The following is a 21134-nucleotide window of genomic DNA, read 5'->3' on the forward strand; positions in this document are numbered from 1 at the left end:
AAATCACAAATATGTGAAATCGCGATTGCCGAAATCGCGAATGGGGGAGGGGGAAGTGTAGAACACTTCTCCCTCTGTATTCACGGTTTCAGCATTCATGGTTTTATTTGTGGTTTTTAGCTTGCTGGCTCCTCCCCCCCCTATTACATCAGCTTGCATAGAGAAATCGCTGATTCCAAGCGTTTACAGAGAAAATTGCTGATTCCCAGCACTTTCTTCACCGTGTTTTGCCTCTCCTTCAGGAACAGGCCAGGTCTCCCACCATGTTATTTGCGGTTTCACCATATTCACGATAGTTTTGAATAGAAAACAGCAAATAATATATGAAAAAGTTATTCACGGTTTTTCTGTATTCGCGGATGTGTTAATCCCCTATCACAGTGAATACGGAGGGAGAAGTGTAATATCTTTTTCATTTTCCTTTTCTTGTAGATGTACACTGATTTGACCTGTTCGCTGGAAAAGGCAGTACTTGTATAATAAATATCTAATAAACATGAAATGTATATCCCCATACTTTCCAGAAAACAATTCTGTTCATAGCTGAAAAAAATACTTTTATTATTCCTGAATCTGAATAGTATTTTAAACTGCCTTGAGCATCATTTGGAAAAGCTGACTAAAAATGTAAATGTTACTTTAGCACGTATTGGCTATATGGTAAAGAGTACATCTTTTTCTGTTTGTAGATCTTTGAAAAATGCTTGTAAAATAGATTTATAGAAAATACTAATATGGATTGGTTTCATATGATTGACAGATCCCAACAGAATCTCTTACTAATGAGTCTGGCCACAGCAGACCTTGTCTGATAGGCTTCCTGCTGCAATGATGATAACAATCTTTTCTTTCCATTTTTCCCAGCAGCCTGCTATTCATTACATTACATATAATATTTATATCCTACCGTAGCCTCAAAAGAGTTCATAGCGGTTTACAATAAGTAGCTGAGCATACTCGGGAAATGATACAAAACATATAATTCCCATACACCTCATTCATCATCCAGTAATAAATTTATGAAATAAGAACAATTTTAAATGCTTGGGAAATTTCCTATTATCTATTAAATTCTTCAAAGTAACTGGTAGAGAGTTCCACCCCTAGGTAGCCTGATATGTAAACACTGAAGGAAATTTTTACAAAACAGCGATAGCTTTTCTTAGCACAGGCCTGAGTGCTGAATGCTCTGCGCTGCTCCTGACGCTCATAGGAACACTGAGTGTGTTGGGAGCAGTGCAGAGCATTTAGTGCACTGGCCTATGCTAAAAACCACTATTGCGATTTTGTAAAAGGGGGGGGAGGATAGTTTTATATCTTACTTTACTCATTTTCAAATAATGAAGTAAGACATTGTTTGATTGAGCCCCTTTCCCTAGCAACAGCAGCAGATGAATCCAGAGACCAATGGGATAGCTCACATCTACCAGCAGGCGGAGATAGAGAAACTGATTAACAGGTGGTCCTATTGGCTGGCACTCCTCCTGTTTATCCAGTATTCTCTATCTCCCAGCAGGAAAAAGTCGCTATTCAACTAGCTCCTGAATTCTGGCTGTGGCTGGAACTTTATTTTCTCCTGTTGAGGTTTCTCTTCAGCGAGACTGCCATTCTGTTTCTCCTGGTGAGGTTTCTCTTCAGTGAGACTGCCATTCTGTTTCTCCTGTTGAGGTTTCTCTTCAGTGAGCTGGCAATGCTATTTCTCCTGTTGAGATTTTCTCTTCAGTGAGACAGGGGTGTCCGGCTGATCGGTGCCGGCTTTAGAGGTTACACTTGGGCCCCCCCCTTGTCCCTGCCTCACCCTCCCTCCAGTGATAGAGGGTCTGACTGGGCCTCAATATTTTTCTTCTTTCCCTTCTCTGTAAAAAAAAAAAAAGAGATCACAGTTGTTACATTTCGGCCCTAACAGCAAGCTGTGAGTATGTCTGGCTTTTACGGTTGTTTGAACTTCAGGTTCTGTTTGGGAGTCTTAGTACTGTGGGTTCGGTCATCATACATTTAAGGTATGGATATTTTATTGAGGCTAAGTTTTATGACTAGAAATCTGTGGAGGGAGCCGGGACTTCCTGCCCTTTGCATGCACGCGCTTGATTTCCTTGTTGGTTACAGCGCGGCAGTAGCGATGCGATTTCATGCTCGTACTTGTTCTCATTGTTGGGTTTCAGTGCAGCAGTAGTCCTGTTTATTCTGAGGCTCTCTTTCATTGGTGTTTGTCACGGCCATGTGCAGCTGATTGTGCAGGTGCAGGTTTATAGCAACATGAGATGGGACATGTTTTTTCTGGACCGTTCTTCTGGTTATTCCCTGAGTCTGATTTTATTTCTATGCAAGCCGCGGCAGGGTAAATTTTGCGGGGCTTGAATCCAACTATGTTTCTAGGAGCGTTGATGCAGCGGCCACGTGTCAGTGAGAATCCGTCGTGTGCTTGGGTCTCTGGCGATGGCGGGAGAGCTGCAGCGTTCCGGTAGTTTGTTTCCAGCTGACTTTGGTCAGGGTATGCCGGGGATTCTCTCCTTTCCGGTTCAGACAAGTTGTATGTGTTTCACCAACTTTGGGACAAGCTTGGGCAGATTTATATGTCTATGTCTGTGTTCCTGCTGTACTCCCTTGAAGGAAGCTGCTTGTTTAATCGGATTCTGGGGTTAGCACTCAAGGGGTTTACCAGAGAGACTCTGACCTGTGCTAGGTCACCCAGTCTCGGTTTGTCTCCGGACTGGGGCGACATACGGCAACTCACGGCACGGTGAGATCAGCAGTAAGATAGTGCCCTGTATTTCACACAGGTATCTCATTGTCTCTCTTGGGGTCCCTGCAGATTGAGCCTTTGTCTGTTGGTAACTGTCCTTATTTGGGCCTCTGTGCTGAGCTGCATGTGTCTAGTAGTGGACAAGGACATATATGCCTAAAGGTAGTGCAAACAGTTTCCAAGTTCGGACTGTCTCTATGGGCATAATGACACTGCGCATCTTCCTGCGGCCAGGACTCTCTTTCTCTATTTCTGAGGGGGCCTGGACTTCAGATTTCCATGCTTATCACGCTGGTTTCTCCTGTCACCATTTTCTCATGGCACATGCTAGACGGGCCCCCCGACCAGACAGGAAGGGCTGTATAGCTCCTTTTAACCAGGAGCCAGTTACCTATTCTATCAAACCCGCGGAGGATAACGCGCTTTGTGGCTGTTAGCCTCATCCCTGAAGCTCTCATTAGCGATGTGAGCTTTGTCTGATACCTGTAAGGATGCTGTTGTTTTCCACAGGGCGGTAGATGCAGCATCTTGATGAGTGTAGTATGTATTCACTTTAAAGGACATACGTATTTCGCTCATGTTGCATGGGGTTAGTACTGTTTTAATGGTTCCAGTATATTCCTCTTTACATTGTGAAACTTGATTTTTCCTAGGAGAATCTTCTTGCAGATCCTGCAGTCTCATCCTGCCATTCCCTGACCTTCTGCACTTCATTCTGAGGGGATCTTGACTTCTTCCAATGACTCTTCAGGCTTTCTCATGAGGGAGAAGACGCTATAATGTCAGTTCAGGGGGCTGTGAAGATTTTTCAGGATGCTTGCATCTTTGCATCCTCCTCAGGTTTCCAGTTCGTTCTTGGAGTCTCTATGTTTTGTGTTTCCCTTTTCAGTGTTACTAGTCCTCAGGACAGTTCTTGTAGTTCTTCGGGAACTAAGGGACGTTGTTCCACTTACTGCATGGTGCCCGAGACGGGGGCATTGGGCAGGCTGGATCCCATTCTGCTGAATTAGTTTCTCGGGGTTACACATTTCTGCAGACAACCAGGGAGTATATTTACATTTTCTCTATGGACTCTGAATCGGCACTTGGTTTGCCTGCCTCTCTTGGAGCAGCGCTTTCGGTTTTGGCACATGCCATTTCGCCTACCCAGGGCTTCACGTGGGCGGTGGTGCCGTTTTGGCGCTACCAGGCGATTCATTTAATTTCTTCTTGACTGCCTGCTTGATTCGGACGACTTCCAGTCGGGCCATTTGACTGACACGAAAAGGGTGGTATCTTTTCCTCAGTTCTTTACACGTGCATCTTCGAATTTGCGCAGCGCTCTTTTCTCCTGTACTATTTATAGGTATATTGGGGGTAATGTTTTTATTCATATAGGAGAGACATGTGTTTCTTTCCGGAGACTTGGGCGTGGAGTCTCGGTCTCAGATTGGTATTCTTCTTCGCTTACCATGACCAAGAGTATGGGATTCTGTACAGTTTCTGGGATCCATATTGCTGACTCCACTGGGAACTTCGGCTTGCTTTCCCCTTCTTACGCTACAGCAGTCGCTTTTGTTCTGGTGGTTCCCGGTAGCTCAGGGCTCCAATTATTTGATATGTTCCTCCTGCAGCGCTCTGTATGATTTGGTGGCTCAGCACAATTTCTCTTTTCAAGGCATGCCTCGGTCTTTGCTGAACTAGCTCATGACCACCGACCATCCCGGGCTGTCGGGTTGGGGGGCTCGGTGGCTTCCATCCTCAGCTCCAGGAGTCTGGTCTTCAGAGGCGACTCAGTACTTGTTCATTCTTCTACTCTTGAGCAGGGTCAGGTTACCTTTCTGGAGCTTCAGATCATTCTTCCGGATTGCCGCTAAGGTTCCTTTTGGTCAGTATTAGGATGGGAGTATTTCTCTACAGCTTGGGCAGTAGGTGTTGTACTCAGTTGGCAGGTGAAGTTGGTCTGCTTCAATGAGTGGACTCTCATCTTCGTCTTCTGTTGGCAGATCCTTTTCTGGATCAGGATAAGAGTTTGGATAGACTTTCTCTCCGTGGAATCTGAGCATGGCCCATTTCTTGTATGTTACTGTGTACAGCGCTGTGTACGCTCTGGAAAGTGTGCATGTTAGTAATAGTGTAATCTTCTGCATCCTGGATATTGAGATTTGTGGCTCAGGCGTTCTAGCTCCTTTTATGGACATGAGATCTCCTTGACCTAGACCTCATGGCCTTGTCTCTCAATTCTAAGCTTCCTAGCTTCTTCGGCGGGCCCAGGGAGTGGGAGTTAGAGGGGGTAGCTGCATGGCTCCTTTCTCGCCTCTGCCTTCTCTTTTTCGGTGTTTTCCGCTGGCTGGTGATGGCTTGGATTTGCCATCGCGAGCTCACTTTCTGGGCACAGTATTTGTAGAATCTCTGGATTGGCGGCGCCATCCTTACTATGCGGATTTGATGAGTCTTTCGACAGCCGGACTAAGGAGTTTCCTGGTATCTCCGGCTTTGCTCGCCTAGGGTCCGATCAACATGGATATTTGTACTACTTTAGTATTACGACCTAGTTTTTTGAACAATCTTGGCTGATGTGTAAGGATTATGCGAAGCAGGTTGTTTCTTCTCTTATCCAGGTGCTACGGACATCTTCTCCTGTGGCTTCTGCTTCCTTTTGGAGGTCTTTCCTTTCTTGGGTGCTTCTTAACGTTTGAACCACTCCAGAGTTCCTTTTTGGCACAAGTGTATTGCCGAGGGCTTAGCGTTCAATGCCCTTCAGCTTCTAGTGCCATTCTTGGCTTGTTACATGGGCTAGGTATATTGCTCTTCGCTTACTTCTCAGCTTCATGTAGTTCAGTTCCTAAACAGAGTGCGGTATATTCATGCGCCTCTTAGAAAGCCCGGTTTGAAGTACAATCTTCACGTACTTCTTCTCAGTTTACTGAAGGCTTCATTTCAGCCTTGTCTTTTGGGACTCTAAAGGGCTGTACCGTTGAACATGGGGTTTCTTGTGGCCATGGCTTCTGCTCTGCAGTTTTCTATGTTGCAGGCCTTGTTCAACGGGGATTCCTATTTCTGATTTCCAAAATATGGGGTATCAGTTCGGATGGTACCACTATTTCTTTCTAGGGGGGTGTCATCCTTTCTTTTATGTCATGCTCGCTTTTCCTTCCTTCCTGGGAGGAGAAATTGGGAGCAGTGCTTTTATTCACTGCATTTTTTGATACGTACGTAGCGTTCTCTGCGAGCTCGGTTTCTAACGACTTTTAGTTGTTTATATCTCCTTTTTGTATTCTTCAAGGGACGCCTCAAACGTATGGCGGCGTCCGGAGCCTCCATCGCTCAATGGGTCCAGGAGGACATTCTTTATGCTTGCTTGCTGGCAGGGAAGCGGGTGGCGAAAGAACTTCATGACCATTCCGCCGGAGCGATGGCTACTTCTTGGGCTCGGCCCAGAGGTTTTTTCCTTGGAGGAGATTTATCTCGCGGCTAATTGGTCTTCCGGGAGTGCTTTCTCTCCGCATTTCTGCTTGGATGTGGGGGCGCATGCGGTAGGGGCGTTTTGTGCTTCGGTTGTTGCGGAGGCGGCGTTTGCTTCCTACCCAGATTGAGGATTGCTTTGCTACATCCCATTGGTCTCTGGATTCATCTGCTGCTGTTGCTAGGGAAGGAAAAATTATGTTCTTACCTGTTAATTTTCTTTCCCTTAGACGCAGCAGATGAATCCAGAGCCCCGCCCTTTCTGGATATTATCTCTCGGTTTTTTCTTTTGCAACTTTCGCAGTTTGTTATTATGGAAGGTTGTTTTCTGTATTATTGCATTTTGAGATTTGTTATGGGAAAGAAGTTTTTTACATGCTATGCCCATTGATGGTTACGGATGCTTGGGCAAGGAGCTATACTAGATAAACAGGAGGAGTGCCAGCCAATAGGACCACCTGTTAATCAGTTTCTCTATCTCCGCCTGCTGGTAGATGTGAGCTATCCCATTGGTCTCTGGATTCATCTGCTGCGTCTAAGGGAAAGAAAATTAACAGGTAAGAACATAATTTTTCCATTTTTCTGGTTGATAGATTTAACAACAATAAATGTTACGTGGAGCAGCACCATGTAGAATAAGAAATACTAAGGTACAAAGCTTGAGTATAACCCTAGCTTTACCTGGCAGCCAACAAAGGCGTCACTTGGTCAAACCTTGGTGCCTGAAAAATTCAGTAGTATTTTTTGACTTTTGTTCCAAGGTGTTTCTCTAATTTTTGTCATCCCTTCTCCTGGTGTGGGCGGGGAATGAACTCTTTTGGAGACCTCTCCAAGGGAAGGTAGTTGCAATGGCTAATTTCCCTTTCCACTTGAGAATGGTAGGGTGGGTAACTTATTTTTGATATGGTTTGATTATTGCGTTTATTGAAGGAGCATTACATTCTTCTCTGCCCTTCATACCTGATATTGTACGGCTGCTTTGTCAATGAGTTCGTAGGAAAATACGATTCAGGTGTTGAAGGTCCTGGGGAGGGATTGAGGGTCAAAAAAGATGACTGTTTTGAGGCCTGAGTGCTTCTGGTGCTGTGCTTATAGTTTGGAAAGGAGAAGCATGCTCCTCACTACAGAGTACTCTTTGTCCATCAAGTTGTCATGGCTGTCAATTTGAGTCTTTTGAGTCCTGGCCTTAGAGAGTTCAGTGGCAGAACAAGGAAAGCAGCCTATTGGTCATTATTAGCTCATTGGCACACTGGTTGGGGATGTAGGTTTGTGCTAAAACAATTTCAGCAATGAAAGGAAATAGGTCTCATCCATACCCATTCATTCTTATTGCTTTCTTCTTTCCTTCCAGGGTGGATTGCATATTTCTCATGTATGCACTGTTATGCAGTGATTCAGCAACCTGAGCTAAGCTGGTAAAGAATAGGTGTAACCCAGTTCCCTGGGTGCAGAAAGTCAACATTGGGATGAGCTGCTCTACCTAACAACCTACTGGTTTTCCTCAGTAATTGAAAAGGATTCAGATGATTAAAAACTGAAAACTTTGACCATGGAAGTTGTTACTAACTATGATTTCAAAGCCAATGACATGCTGAGCTTTAAAAGAGGAGATGCCCTAAAGGTAAGTGCTCTGCCCTCTTGCCAACTTTTGTTTTGGTCTGTAACATTCACCTGTTGTTTCCATGTACATCAGTGGTCGTCACCAGTGGCATACCAAGGGCGGGGTGGGGAGTGTGGACCACCCCGGATGCCAGCCCTAGGGGGATGCACAGCCAGCCGACCGGGTCTGGAACCTCCCGCGCTGCTCTAAATGGCACCTGCACCTCAGCACGGCTGCCTTACTTATTCCGAAGCAGAGTCGGCAGCTGCGCTGAAGTGCAGAAAAGTCCCGTGATGACTGCTGTCTGCGGCCTCTGCTCCGGAAGACGTAAATGACTTTGGAGGGGGTGGACCGGTAGCCGCAGTCATCGTGGGACCTTGCTGCAACTCTCTGCGTCTGCTGGCCCACTCCCTCCGATGTCACTTACCTCTTCCAGAGCAGAGGCAGAAGAAACGGTCATCGCAGGACCTTGCTGGTTTGGAGGGAGAGAGGAGCATAGATGGGTGGTGGAGGGAGAGAAAGGGGGTCAGGGTGGTGGAAGGAGAGAAAGGGGGCAGATGCTCATGAAATTAGTGTGCAGGGAAAGGGGAGAGGGACATAAGGGGGAAGGATACTGGATGGAATTGGGTTGGAGGGAAAGAAAGGGGGCACTCATTGAAATGGGGGGAAGGGAGAGGAGAAAGTGAAATGTCAGACTATGGGGGTGTGGGAGAGGGAAGAGAAGGAGAGGAGAGATGCCAGACCATTGGAGGAGAGAAGAAGATGGATGCCAGATCAATGGGGGTGAAGGGAGAAATGGAAGGGGGATGCATAAAGTTTCTGGAAGGGAAATAGAAGGAGAGAAGATGCCATATAGAAGGGGCAGAGAGAGGGTAGACAGTGGATGAAAGGAAGAGAGTAACAAGAAGATGAAGAAAGCAGAAACCAGAGAAGACAAGGTAGAAAAAAATTATATTTATTTATTTGCTTTAGGGGAGATGCATCACTGTTTCTGTGGTGTTGCATTGTATGCAGAGTCCAGCTTCTTGGTAGTTCAATTTAACCTTTGTCTACGTATTTCTATTTTATCCCCCCCTTTTACAAAACTGTAGAGCGTTTTTTTTAGCTCTGGCCATGGTGGTAACAGCTCTGATGCTCAGAATTCTATGAGCGTCTGAGCTGTTACCACCGTGGCTAAAATCCACACTACAGTTTTGTAAAAGGGGGAAGGGTAAGTTTGTGATTACTTATTCCATACTAGGTGAAGGTGTTTTCTGTGTTCTGTGTATTCGAAAGGCATGGTTTTCTGTTAGGATTGACTGTGCAGGATAGATCTGTACTAGTCTGGCTTGTTTAGTTTTACAATGAGTGTATTGATGTTGGACTGCTCACTGCAGTATGTAAGATGCTGCCTTTTCCTAGGTAAACTCTTATGTGACATGTGGATTGTTACTAAAAATCATGTTTTTCATACCGGGGGGGGGGGGGGTCAAAAAAATGATGGGCTCCGGGTGTCACATAGGCTAGATACGCCACTGGTCATCACTAATTTTTATGTTGTGGCTATCTTGACTCCAAAAGAGTTGAAGGAAAGCTGACAAATATCTTCCTACTTGAGGCTATGACACCAACGAAAGTTTAACTTCCATCCCTTCCAGAATACCTAGCCTCAGTCACACATGCAGAAAACAGTTTTAAAAAACCTTTTCAAATGCAGACCCATAAACAAAACACTAAGGGCGCCTTTTAACAAGCCGCGCGTAATAGCGCGTGTTAAACCGCCGGCCGCGCTAGCCGCTACCGCCTCCTCCTGGCCAGCATGGGGGGGGTTAGCATGTGATGAAACGTCACGCACGTTAACCCCGCTAGCGCGGCTTGATAAAAGGAGCCCTAAGATGCCAGAATCTGCACACAGTACATCACAAGAGGAATAGAAAGAATTGATGACCTATGCTGGCATTGTTCTCAATGCCCAGGTACCTTAACACATATGTTATATAATTGTTCTAAGATTCTACCTTTTTGGCTACAAATTTGGCCATTTATTAGCTCTATTGCCAATTGCACTGCTGATCTGTCTTTTGACATCATAATAATGAGATCTCTCCATCCTTGCTTTATTAACTCTAAATGTACACCTAAACTGATTGATATATTGATATCAGTTGGTATACAACATATTCTGCAAAATTGGAAATCCGCTTCTATGTTAAACTTCACTTTTTGGTGGAACTCTGTTTGCCTGTATAAAAAATATGAACAATATGCCGTAAGCAAGATGAAGGCTAACCCTTCAATTTCGCTTAGTGATACCTGGACTCCCATTGACAACTACTTACAATCACTCTAAAAATGTGATAATTATATAATCTGTATAACTCTCTTGGAAATATATATCCTGTATCATTATGATATTTTCTGCCAATTTCTGTAACCTGTGTCTTCTTCCATGTTACATGATGTATTTCATTCTTTTCCTTTTCTTAATTATTCAATAAACAAATTGAACTTAAAAAAAAAAAAAGAAAGAGATGCATTTCTTCCTAAACAGTCCAAAATAAAGTGCAGATATTGAAGGCTCATTTAATAAAAGACTGCTAGATTTTTTTGCATAAAATGTATTTTTTTTTATCATTGCTGAGTGTGAAAACATAAGTTATAGCTATAATACCAAGAAATTTGTTCTATTGAGCAAAAATAATAGCAAATTTTAAGAAAAATGGAGTTCTATGTAATCATTTCTTTGAGTGACCCCAGGATGGGCTTTAAAATTTTTTAAAAATTATTTTCTGATTAAACAGAATCAAATTCATTGGAAAAAAACTGTGCAAATTGAAGTTTTTCCCACTTTAGGATTTTCTGGATAATCCTACAGGTTTATGCTTGTTAATGACATGCTAAGAAGTCTTGGTGTTGTGTGACACTCTTTCTGGTATTAAGTTTTTTGGTTTTTTTTTTCTGGTTCCTTCTCACTGAGTTGGCACGTTATTCAAAATGGAAAGATTTCTGGTATTGAATGTGCTGATACTTTGTTTCTCGTTACACAATCTACAGTTTCTACTGTCTAGAAAATTCTTTTTTTTCAACTTGAAAAAAAAAAAAAAATCAGATTGTAGTTGACAGCAGAAGTGTTTCCATTTATGACCGTATAATACAAGTATCTGGTCCTATCAGAAGGTGTTCTACAATGTAATGGCAGTTTTTTAGAGAAGACTTCATAAATGAGTCGGTCACTCCCTTTTACAAAACCATAGCATGGTTTTTAACATCGGCCGCGGTGGTAACAGCTCCGATGCTCATAGGAATTCTATGAGTGTCGGAGCTGTTACTGCCGTGGCTGTTGCTAAAAACCACACTACAGTTTTGTGAGAGGGGTGTATGAGCTATTAATATTAATGAAGCAAAAACAAACATATTTTATGAAGCAAGACTGGCAAGGTGTTTTTTTGTTTTGCCAACAAGTGGATATGCCATTTTCAATATTTTCCATGATGATTATGTGATCTACTTTCAGTTCATCTGGGTGACATTGATGAGAAGTGGAAGTGTTTTATGGTACAACAGTGTTAATGTTTTTTCTTGTCTCCCAGTGCTAGTTCTAGAGCAGGGGTGTCAAAGTCCCTCCTCGAGGGCTGCAGTCCAGTTGGGTTTTCAGTATTTTCCCAATGAATATGCATGCGATCTATTAGCATACAATGAAAGCAGTGCATGCAAATAGTTCTCATGCATATTCATTGGGGAAATCCTGAAAACCCGACTGGATTGCGGCCCTCGAGGAGGGACTTTGACACCTCTGTTTTAGAGTGATGTTAACCCTTTATTTGGCATTGCTGCTCAGAAACAACATGTGTTTTCTATGGCTCTTATGGGAGATCTGCATCTCCAAATGCCTGTTACTTGGCGCTGTTGCACTTGTTCAACATCAAGTAACGTAAAGCAGCTGTTTAACCTCTGCCAATTAAAGGGTTAAGTTAGCTTTCAGTTCTTGGCAGATTTATTTATGTTCTCGGCTCTTTCATGAAATCATGTGGCTATGTGGTATTGGAGAATCCAAATGTGTTTAAGACTGGATTACCCAGAGAAGGGAGTCTGTTTCTATTCTGCGGTTTTTCTAAAATTCTTCTCCAATGAATATAGCAAATATTTAAACCAAGGCAAATGTTAAAAAGAAATGAGGTAGTCTGAGAACTTTGGTTCTGAATCTATTGAAAAATTAAAGGCAAATTGTTAAATTTACATGATAACATTACATTACATTAGTGATTTCTATTCCGCCATTACCTTGCGGTTCAAGGCGGATTACATTCAAACTAAAAACAAGAATTACATTCAAATTAAAAGGAATAGAATAAGCGATGACATAGAATTTTTTAAGGTAATAAACATTGGGTAAAGAGTTACCAAAGGGAAGTGGAGGTCTTTAGGAGATAAGAATAGGGTGAAATTATGGGTTTTAGATAACGTTTGATAGATAAAAGAGTATTAGAGAGATCTAAGGGTAAATAGAGTGTTAGATATTGGGTTGGGATTGGTTGTGCTGGATAGGTTTTATGTGTTTTTTGAAGAGTATGGTTTTAATATCTCTCCTGAAGGCTTTGTAGTCTGAAGTCGAAGATAACAGAGTAGTGATTTGTCTGACCAGTTTAGCTGCTTTGGAGGCTATTAGGTTGTCATAAAGTCATAACCAAAACAGAGCTAGTGAAATGTGACATGTACTCGTGTATTTCCTGTTGATAGTTTGTCCATGCACTGTTCAGTGCTCAGCCTTTAGTCATATGGCAACCACGTGGTCAAACATCGATGCTTCATTGCAAGACTGCATCATCGAAGAATGTTTAGTGCACTTTCTTTGTGCAGAGGGCGTGAGACATTTTAGGATATGAAGGGGCCTATTCCACATGCATAGGCAAATGGTAAACAATGAAAATGATTGTTTTGTTGCTGCAAAATGAACTTAAAACCTGCAATTTGCAGCAAAAACAGTCTTGCTGTACCTTAACCATGCACATTCTCATACATCAGCAGCGACAGATGGTGCAACAGCTTGGGTTTGAACATCTTCCACATCCTCCTTACAGCCCGGATCTGGATGCAGTTTTTATTTCTTTTCTGACTGTTGTTTGAATTTGAAAGGCTATTCCACCACCACTATTACTAGTAGTTGCTCGCAGTTGAGAATGATCAATTTTCATGACAATCCTTTCTATGGGTCTGAAATGTGTGAGACCAGTTGCATCAACAGACTGCTGTACCTTGGGCATGTGTTTCAAGCAGGATGTGTGATCCCAACTTGTTGACCACCTCTAACATAGTAACATAGTAGATGACGGCAGATAAAGATCCAAATGGCCCATCCAGTCTGCCTAATCTGATTCAATTTAAATTTTTTAAATTTAAATTTTTCTTCTTAGCTATTTCTGGGCAAGAATCCAAAGCTCTACCCGGTACTGTTCTTGGATTCCAACTGCCGAAGTCTCCGTCAAATCTCACCCCAGTCCATCTACACCCTCCCAGCCATTGAAGCCCTCCCCAGCCCATCCTCAACCAAAAGGCCATATACAGACACATACCATGCAAGTCTGCCCAGTACTGGCCTTAGTTCAATATTTACTATTATTTTCTGATTCTAGATCCTCTGTGTTCATCCCATGCTTCTTTGAACTCCGTCACTGTTTTCCTCTCCACCAGCTCTCTCGGGAGCGCATTCCAGGCATCCACCACCCTCTCTGTAAAGTAAAATTTCCTAACATTGCTCTTGAATCTACCACCCCTCAACCTCAAATTATGTGTCCTGGTTTTACCATTTTCCTTTCTCTGGAAAAGATTTTGTTCTACGTTAATACCCTTCAAGTATTTAAATGTCTGAATCATATCTCCTCTGTTCCTCCTTTCCTCTAGGGTATACATATTCAGGGCTTCCAGTCTCTCCTCATATGTATTCTGGTGCAAACCTCCTATCATTTTCATTGCCCTCCTCTGTACCGCATCAGGTCTTCTTATGTCCTTTGCCAGATACAGTCTCCAAAACTGAACACAATACTCCAAGTGGGGCCTCAACGACAACCTGTACAGGGGCATCAACACCTTCCTCCTTCTACTGGCTACGCCTCTCTTTATACAGCCCAGCATCCTTCTGGGAGCAGCCACCGCCTTGTCACACAGTTTTTTCACCTTTAGATCTTCGGACACTATCACCCCAAGATCCCATTCCCGTCCGTGCATATCAGCCTCTCACCTCCCAGCATATAAGGTTCCTTCTGATTATTAATCCCCAAATGCATTAAATCCATTCCTCTAACTTTTGCAGATCCTTCTTCATATTTTTCCACTCCCTCTTCGGTGTCTACTCTGTTACAAATCTTGGTATCATCTGAAAAAAGGCAAACTTTTTCATCTAACCTTTCAGCAATGTCACTCACAAACATATTGAACAGGATAGGCCTCAACATCGAATCCTGATGGACTCCACTACTCACCTTTTCTTCCTCTGAGCGACTTCCATAACCACCACCCTCTGGCGTCTGTCCGACAGCCAGTTTCTAACCCAATTCACCACTTTGGGTCCTAACTTCAGCCCTTCAAATTTGTTCAAGAGCCTCCTATGAGGAACCGTATCAAAGGCTTTGATGAAATCTAAGTAAATTACATCTAGCATATGTTCTCGATCCAGCTCTCCGGTCACCCAATCAAAAAATTCAATCAGGTTTGTTTGACAAGATTTACCTTTAGTAAAGCCATGTTGCCTTGGATCCTGTAACCTATTAGATTCTAGGAAGTTCACTATTCTTTCTTTCAGCAACACTTTCATTAGTTTTCCAATAACCGAGTGAGCCTTTCTGGCCTGTAGTTTCCCGCTTCATCCCTGTGACCACTTTTGTGAATAGGGACCACATCCGCTCTTTTCCAATCCCCAGGAACCACTCTTGTCTCCAGAGATTTGTTGAACAAGTCTTTATTAGGACCTGCCAGAACCTCTCTGAGCTCCCTCAGTATCCTGGGATGGATCCCGTCTGGTCCCATCACTTTGTCCACCTTCAGTTTTTCAAGTTACTTAAACACTTTCCTCCATGAATAGTGCAGACTCTACTCCATTTTCTCGTGTTACTTTGCCATACAATCTCAATCCTCCAGGATTTTCTTCTGTGAACACAGAACAGAAGTGTTTGTTTAGCACGTTTGCTTTTTCCTCATCACTCTCCACATATTGGTTCTCAGCATCTTTTAGTTTAGCAATTCCATATTTCATCTTCCTCCTTTCACTAATATATCTGAAAAAAATTTTGTCTCCCTTTTTTACATTTTTAGCCATTTGTTCTTCCGCCTGCGCTTTCGCGAGATGTATCTCTCTCTTGGCTTCTTTCAGTTTCACCCGGTAGTCCTTTCTGCACATGTTTCTTCTTGATTTTTTGCCTTCTGTCAGTATCTTTTTGAGTTTTGCAGAATATCTTTGTAGAATACTAATTTATTTGAAGTAGTTCTGGGCAATGGTGCCACATGGTGGTGATGATGATGCATTACCTAGTGAAGGCCTTACTGGTTTCTGTGGACACCTCCCCTACCTTCTCTTTAGCTTATCCTTGTCTGATCTGGGGGAAAGCCTGATTCAAGAGGCTGAAGATGGTTATCTCTCCAGGGGCAGGTCAGCAAAGCCCATATAAGGTGATCATCATGGTTGTGATCTTTTGCTTGCAAGGAGACACTATTATTAGTACATGTTCCTTCTGATTGGGAGATGTTCCTGATGGTGATTCTCTTCCATCTTGAGGTGTCTTCCTAATATTTTTCAAGCCTGAGCTCCCTATAAGAGGATGATGCTTAATAGCTTGGTTTTAGACCTTATATAATGATTCTGAACCAGTGGAAAAACACACAGCAAGATATAAATTAGGGGCTTTGGAAGAGAAGTCATAAGGAGTTGTAGACTGACATTTGGAGAAAACCATTCACTGCTCTTAAATCTTGCAGGTCTGCCAAAGCTAAAAAATTTTGTATCATAACCCAGTGTTTCTTGACTCTTGTCCTAGAGTTACCTCCTTGCCAGTCAGGTTTTCAGGATATCTACAATGAATGTGCATAAACTTGATTTGCATACACTTCCTCCATTTTATGCAAATTTCTTAACTCTTCAGTGGTCTTCTGAAAAAGATGGTGGTAGTGGCTCAGCTACTGAGGACTGTCTCTCTAAATTCACTAGCAATTAAGTTGCTATCTAAGGTGGTAGAAATTGGACAGTTGGGAGGACTGTTGTTTCTTATTTATTTTTTTTTGTGATGGTGCCTTAAGACCAAGGATTTAAAGTTCTGTCTGTTGTGCTGATGAAAGCTATTACCGGTATACTCTTCACCAGGGCTCTAGAATCAGAATTTGTAAAAATGTACTGACACTGACTCCATCTTCAAAATAAACATTATAATATATGGTAAAATTATCATTTTATACTTTATGCCAAATCTAAAGTTTTATATTTAGCAGTACTTTTAGATCCAGGACATAAAATAAAAATAAAGCCTAATATCAGTAGGAATTGATGAGAGCTAGAAACAAAAGGTTTGGTATACCAACTCCACAACTCTGCTCTTCACAACAAGAAGAACAAATCAAAACCTGAAAATACTCCACATTATATTGTGGTGATCTTGGTATATGCTTTCCTCATAGACATAAAGGTTCCAGTGAAGATCAGGTGTGTTCTCGAAGAGTCTGAGTCATAAAGAATTTTTCCCATAGAGATACAATGGTAGAAAGGCATTAATGACTCTGGCCCTAAGGCAATTTGTGTAGAAGCTGCACAGCTGTCTGTAAACTACTAAAATGATGGGAAATGACCAAATAGGAAGCAATACTCACATTATGAAATACAGTTCCTTAAATTCAATGGTTATTTTCTGATGGTAAGATATTATATGCATGTACGGAGTCTGTAGACAGACTCCGTACATTCATATAATGCTAGGGTTTTTCAGACTGGTCTATTTCTTATCGTAAACCTGGCTTAGGATCAGAAAAATGCACTTCAGTGATGAAAAGCCTATTGAATAAGGCCCTCTGCTTACTTTTATTTTATTTTAATGGTTATATATGAATTAATGTTTTATTTTTAATTTTAAAATTTTAATTTTAATTATTTCCTATTATGTATGTTCATCGCTTTGAAGCAAGATTAAGCGATTAATCAAAAATTTTAATAATCTTGAAACTTAAACTTGAAACTTTAGTAGCTGTCTGTGAATTATTCAAGGAAGCTGTTTGTTTAATGGATAATATGCCGGCTGTCATTTCTTAACTTTAGTCTTGTCTGGGTGGGTGAAGGTAATGTTTTGGAATGAGGCCTCTTCATAGCATTGAAGCAGATTAGAGCAGGGGAATGAGCCACTGAGTCAGAGTTCAAAGCTCATTCATATGCCTAGTGACCTTTGGCAAGTCACTTAACCTTCCAATGCTTTAGGTATAAACTTAGATTGGAAGCCCTTCTGGAGTCAGTTAAATACTTATACTGTATATGAATATAACTTGACTCAAGCTACTACTGAAAAAACATGAACCAAATTCAAATAAGTAAAATTGTTGGCATTTATACATGTGTTCTGCCACTAGAGGACAACAGATCACAAATTTTGGTTTTCTTTAGAAAGCACAATTTTCTGTACTAAGATGCTGTTATTAGGAAACAAACAGCCCAAAGCTTGTTAATCCAAACTCATTCTACAACTATCTGCTCTCACATCTTTATAAATGATCTGGACATTGGTACAACGAGTGATGTGATTAAATTTGCAGCGCCACCGCTGGGCTCGCCTCATTGATTACATAAGGCCACCATCATCCTCCTGCTGCTACTGCCTGCGCCAGTAAAGTGCTGGCTATGGTAACCACAGCCGATGGCCCCTCACTGCACCACTTCATAAAAACTAAGGAGCGATGTAGAGAAGTGCTGCCGGGTCCTGCCTTCGCGGGAACAGAAAGTAGGCAGGACCCAGCAGCAAGAGCAACAAATTGTAAGTTTCCCGCCTTAGCCCGTAGCGAACTCATGCTCCAGGGCTCTGACATGTGTGCCGGTTTCCCTTCTCTTCCCCCCTCCCCGCCCCGAACATAACTTCCGGTTTCGGAGGGAAGAGAAGGGAAGCCAAGCACGCACATGCTGAGAGCCCTGAAGCAAGCGTTCGCTGCGGGAGAAAGGTTAGTGAAGCATTTGCTCTTCTTGCTGCCGGGTCCTGCCTACTTTCTGTTTCCGCGAAGGCAGGACCCGGCAGCATTTTCCCCAATAGAGCCCCGGAGCTCTCCAAGCCGTTTTTTTTTTTTTAAATATTCAGCAGCGGCGGCACATTAGGATAAAAAGTTATATTGATAAATCTTCCATTGTAACTATGTCAAATTTATCCTGTAAACTGCATATTATGTATATTGGTATTAGATCCCTAGTATGTATTGAGTAAGGATAAAACTTGTATTGAAAAACCTTGCCCTGGAACTATGGCAAATTGTAACCTGTAAAATGTATACTATGGGGCTCATAATCAAAACAAAAATACGTCTAAAAACCCACCCAAGTCTCTCCCATTATATTGCTACAAGAACAAACCAGTATATGGGGGATAGTGCATTATGTACATATAGAGAATCTCCCCCCGGAACGTCAACCCCCATGGGAAACCTTACTGAGGAAAACTATCTCCCCCGGCCCCTTCATGAAGCAGATCTCTTGCAAGCCAAAGCCAACCAACCAGCTCCCTCCACAAAAAAAAACCAACAACAAAAAACCTTTGCTAGACTTTTCGGATTCTATGTGCTCAGGCTGCAGCTTAGTTGCCACTGGTGCTTTTGGCTTTTTTGTCCAGTCCTACATAAGAACATAGGAAATGCTGCTGTTGGGTCAGACCAGTGGTCCATCGTGCCCAGCAGTCCGCTCACGCGGTGGCCCTTAGGTCAAAGACCAGTGCCCTAAATGAGACTAGCCTTACCTGCATATGTTCTGGATCAGCAGGAACTTGTCTAACTTTGTCTTTAATCCCTGGAGGGTTTTCCCCCCTATAACAGCCTCCAGAAGAGCATTCCAGTTTTCTACCACTCTGTGGGTGAAGAAGTACTTCCTTACGTTCGGTACGGAATCTATCCCCTTCTAACTTTAGATAGTGTTTCAAGTTTCAAGTTTATTAGGATTTTTATATACCGCCTATCAAGGTTATCTAAGCGGTTTTACAATCAGATACTCAAGCATTTTCCCTCTCTGTCCCGGTGGGCTCACAATCTAGCTAATGTACCTGGGGCTATGGAGGACTGAGTGACTTGCCCAGGGTCACAAGGAGTAGCGCGGGGTTTGAACCCACAACCCCAGGGTGCTGAGGCTGTAGATCCAACCACTGCGCCACACACTCCTCTTGTTCTCTTCACCTTGGAGAGGGTGAACCATCTCTCTTTCTCTACTAAGTCTATTCCCTTCATTATCTTGAGTGTTTTGACCATGTCCCCTCTCATTCTCCTCTTTTTTCTAGTATAAATATTTTTCAGTTCCCGTCCCCGAGAAACTTTTTTCGTACATCTACCTGTGAGAACTTTATTGTGCTGTCCATTACTAGGGCTGTTTTCCTAACAGAATCAGGGTAGGGATCAATTACATGTTCTTGATCTTTCAAAAGAATAATTTATTGCTACAGTATCTATCCCACATTGCTAGAATTGTTAATCTACTTGTTTATATCTATCGGCCAGGCTCTGTGTGCTAGCTATTTCCCTGTTTCTGTCAGCCTCTCCAAATCTGAAATTTATCATCTGTGTCAAAGGATTGCTTTTTCACTGCTGCTGCATCAGGCTGGGTAAGACAGGTAATGGAGGATGAAAATGAAATGCAGATTACTGGGACTTTTATTGGATAGTTCAGACAGGAACTTAGTTGAGATGGTGTCAAGATCAAACTGTAGAACAAACAATGAGTTCAATGTAATAAGCCATGGATTCAAATTATGTGCTGTGCTTCTGTGCACAGTTTTCTAACACACATGTTTAACAGGGAGTATACTCTTCCCCCCTCCCTATGTACAGAGGAAATTGTTTGTATCCTTCTTTCTCCTTTCCTGTTGGAACGTGAGCTAATCTCCTCCTTTTCCTTTCAGTATTTAATTTGTATACAGAATAAAATATTTGCTGTGTTGACTTTTCCAGAATGCCTTAATTTCTGTGCCGAGTGCTTTCACTGTTACCACCTGAAAATGGTTTCTTTTCTGTCTGGTAGTCCTAAACTCTGAGGGGCATAATTGAAAGAAACATCTGACTGTTTTGGGCCTAAGTCGCTAGTCGCCCAAAGTCGGCAGTGTCTAAAAGCCCATTCTTGAAAAATACGTCCAAAATATTTTGATTTTCAAGAGTCGTCTAACTTTATGTCCAGCTGTTTGATCGTCCAGACCTCTAAATCGTTTATACCTCATTCTCGTCCAAAAATTCTTCCCAAGTCAAAAATGCCTAGAAAAGGACCTTTTGGACGTGGGAACGGCCAGCAAAGTAATGGACTGGACACCTAGACATGGCAACAGAGTAGTGTGGCACCTTACAGGGCACTGCTGTGAACTTCACAAAAAGGGTGCCACATAACTCCCTTATAGGTCATGGTGAGCCCCTCCAAAACACCCCCAAAACCTACTAGACCTACCTGTCTACCACCCCAATAGTCCTCACAACTGCAGGTGGCACCTATATGCCAGTACAGTAGGGTTTGGGGGTGCACATGTTCCACCATAAATGCAGTGGTTAGAGTGGCTTATGGGTCTGGGTCCTCCTCTCTATGGTTCACTAGCCCACCCTACACACTATTTAAGCCAGGTGCTGATGTTCTGGAGGCAGGTATGTACGTTTTTATTCCCATTTTTATGGTGGTGTGTGGGGGTGGGGTGGGGATTACTGGGGCAGTGTTTGGGGGGTCTGTACTTTTTGTCTGCAGTGCTTATCTGGTCACTTTGGATACCTTTTTGTCACTTAGACCTGGTTTTACATAGCCTAAGTCACAACGTACAAGTTCCATCTAGACAGCTTTGTTAAACTTTCAGTTATACTTGCAGTATGACTAAGTTTCTATCAGTCCATGTCCTGCCTAAATCCCACCCTCACAACTCCTCCTAAAACGCCCCTTTTAGCTCTGGTCGTACAGCAGCACTGAAAAGGCCTAAGTCGTTTTTAGATACGTCTAAAACCTGGTTTGATTATCGGCACTTGGACGACTTGTCTTACTGATCGTCTAAGTGTCGATTTAGGCCGGTTTTTAGATGTATTTCCATTTCAATTATGAGCCCTAAAGTGTATTGGAGCATGAAAATCTTGGTATACCAATGTATTACTCTTAATACTGAAGAAACTCTTAACATAAGAGTTTCAGCTTGAAAA

At 42.6% G+C, this 21134-nt stretch overlaps 1 protein-coding gene across 4 annotated transcripts in view; it reads left to right on the forward strand.

Annotated features, from left to right (window-relative positions):
- TMEM94 (transmembrane protein 94) overlaps nt 1-21134 on the forward strand; it is a 175322-nt gene that overhangs the window by 9897 nt on the left and 144291 nt on the right. For all 4 annotated transcript variants that reach the window (XM_033961457.1, XM_033961456.1, XM_033961458.1 and 1 more), the window contains exon 2: nt 7539-7808. The gene's annotated coding sequence lies outside the window, so the exon portion shown is untranslated. The remainder of the gene's footprint in view (nt 1-7538; nt 7809-21134) is intronic.

Source organism: Geotrypetes seraphini, chromosome 10 (genome assembly GCF_902459505.1).
Source record: "Geotrypetes seraphini chromosome 10, aGeoSer1.1, whole genome shotgun sequence".
In the NCBI taxonomy this organism is placed as follows: domain Eukaryota; kingdom Metazoa; phylum Chordata; class Amphibia; order Gymnophiona; family Dermophiidae; genus Geotrypetes; species Geotrypetes seraphini.